The following is a 3,136-nucleotide window of genomic DNA, read 5'->3' on the forward strand; positions in this document are numbered from 1 at the left end:
ATGGTCGCCTGTATGGGCTTCCTTGTTGTTCCTAGCGTCGTCGCAGCTTGTTCCGTTATAAATGCGCATTGTGACCCTTGGTCGATTAGTGCTCTCATTATGTGTGAATCTCCTTTCGCATCTCTTATGCGTACCACAGCTGTCGCTAGTAATGCTTCACCTTCCTTATGGCTTGCACAGTTTACTGAATTCTGCCCTCTTTGCTGGTCGTTGCTATTCCTAGGCCCATTGGTATCTTGTGTATTTTCTCGCCTTCCGTTATTTTGTTCTCTGGCGTTGTATGGATTATTATTTCCTCCTCTGTACCTATCAGCTTGGTACCCGTTTCTTCTAATGTTTGAATCTCTTCCATTTCTTTCTTGTGTTTGTTCTCGTTTCGTTTCATTGGAGTTTCTTTTGTTGCTTGTGTTTCCTTTTTCATAATGCAACATATGGTGGTGGTCTCCGCCACAGTGTCTGCACCTATATTGTGAATAACATTGTTTTTCTTTTTTATGTGCTAGGCAGTTTGTACACAATCCTTTTTCTTTTATCATCCTGTTCCGGTCTCTTACATTGAGTTCCTGAAATTCTCTGCAGTTCGGTACTCCGTGATCTCCGTTGCATATCACGCAATGTGTTCTTGTTTTCCTAAGAGATCCTCCTTGCTTCTCTTGTCTTTTTTCTGACTCCAGCAGTTCCAGTGTCTGAAATCTTCGCTGTAAGAATGTTTGTGTCGATTTGTACGTCGGTATCTCTCTACTGTCTCCAATGTGGTTTTCGTACAGCCTCCTAGTTTCATTGTCCCATTTCGTTATGATAATTCGGGCTATCAATGGGCTCCACGCTTCCGTGTCTGTTCCTAACCCTCCTATGGCTTCCAGACTTTCGTGGAAGGTGTCATGTAGTGATTTCAATGCTCTAGCAAAAGATTCCTTTACTTCCTGCGCTAGTAGCATCCTGTCTATTAATTTAAACAATATCATCCTTGGGTTCTCATACCTATCTTTTAGCATGTTCCAGGCCACTTCGTAGTTGGCCTCGGATATGTTTAAGTGTTGTATCATTCTGTTGGCTTCCCCTCTTACTTGAGTTTTTAGGTACTGCATTTTTTCTGCGTTTGATAACTGGTCGTTTTCATGTATTACTTTAGTAAACAGATCGTGGAAAGTTCTCCACGTTTCATATCTGCCTTCATACACAGGGATTTTTACCTGCGGCAATGTCACACCGTCCCTCCTCTGTGTGCTTTCTGGCCGTTGCATTCCTGGCCTTATTTTCTTTAAAACTTCCCTGACTTTCCTCTTTAGATGATTTATTCTCTCTACTTCTCCAATATCTGTAGCGTCCAGTTCCTCATTTACTGCTGCTTCAATCATTAGTGTATTCACCTTTTCCATGTATTCTCTTAACTCTGACTGCAATTCTTCATCCTCCTGCAAGTCTTGTTCATTTTCTGGCCGTAATAATTCCTCGATTCTTTGTTTTCTTATCTGTATCTCCTTTACTTTCGGTGCTTTTCCTCTTTTCAGCACCCTTCCATATTCTTCCAACAGGGTTTTTCCCTCAATGTATGTCTTAAATACCTGATCATAGTATTTTGTTTCAAAATATTTTTCTTTCGTTATACCCCCTTCTAGCAGCTTTTCGTGGTTATTTAAAAATTTTGCCCAATATTCTTCTAATTTTTCCTGTCTATCCCGGATGTATTGTTGATTTTTCCGAGATTGGGAATCCTTTTTTGTATTTGAAACGAGTTTCACTATTTCTGTTCCTATTTCCGCTTGCTTAACGTATAGACTCTCCATGATTATTTTAAAAATTTTTACATTCAGCGGTAAATATATTAGACAATACTAAATGTACGTTATGTATTAAATAAGTATACCTGTATTATAACACTTTCTTTTCTATCGGAATGTGCAATTTAGCGAAATATGAGTTTGACCTTGCCTGCTGTGCTATTCTTTGCATTGAGGTAGGTCAAGATGTAATCCACACACTCTTATAATGATATATATACATATATATATATATATATATATATATATATATATATATATATATATATATATATATTGTTATCAAAATAAATGAAATTATTTGCTACGTAATTATTTTAATTTTTCGAAATAAAATATTTAATTGTAATTAAAAGCAAGCTATATGTATGAACGTTTCTTTTTTCAAATTGTCATACAAAATTACTGTTTAGTTAATTATAGTTGTGAATGACGTTTATTTTTGTTTTATCAATTCTCTGTATTGTTTAAATGGTATGCATTCTAAAGTACATTATTATACGATTGATAGAGTGGAGATTGTTGTTCTAAATTGTTAAATTGTAATAAAAAAAAAAACTTGTTAAATTGTAAGATTGTAAAAGTTGGAAGATTTTGTAATTATTCAAAAACTTACGGTTTTTTGTGTTCTTAGACGTTGAGGATCCCTCGCTTCTGGTGGGTTCTGCAGTCGGTCCTGTCCTTTGGCTGCTCTGCGGCTCTAGTATGGCTCTCGGCTTTGGTACTGCTCTCGGCTCTAATATGGCTCTCGGCTTTGGTACTGCTCTCGGCTCTAGTATTGCTCTCGGCTTTGGTACTGCTCTCGGCTCTAGTATGGCTCTCGGCTTTGGTACTGCTCTCGGCTCTAGTCTGGCTCTCGGCTTTGGTACTGCTCTCGGCTCTGGTACCGCTCTCGGCTCTAGTATGGCTCTCGGCTTTGGTACCGCTCTCGGCTCTAGTATGGCTCTCGGCTTTGGTACCGCTCTCGGCTCTAGTATGGCTCTCGGCTTTGGTACTGCTCTCGGCTCTAGTATGGCTCTCGGCTTTGGTACTGCTCTCGGCTCTGGTACCGCTCTCGGCTCTAGTATGGCTCTCGGCTTTGGTACCGCTCTCGGCTCTGGTATGGCTCTCGGCTTTGGTACTGCTCTCGGCTCTAGTATGGCTCTCGGCTTTGGTACTGCTCTCGGCTCTGGTACCGCTCTCGGCTCTAGTATGGCTCTCGGCTTTGGTACTGCTCTCGGCTCTGGTACTGCTCTCGTTCTCCCGGGTCTAGTGGTCTCTCTCTGCTACTGAGGGTGTTGCTGTCGTGGACTGTATAGGCTCTCTCAAACTTCCTTGAAGTATTCTGTTTCTCGATAGGACCATGAACAAAATCC

This window comes from Diabrotica undecimpunctata, chromosome 11, assembly GCF_040954645.1.
Source record: "Diabrotica undecimpunctata isolate CICGRU chromosome 11, icDiaUnde3, whole genome shotgun sequence".
Lineage (NCBI taxonomy): Eukaryota > Metazoa > Arthropoda > Insecta > Coleoptera > Chrysomelidae > Diabrotica > Diabrotica undecimpunctata.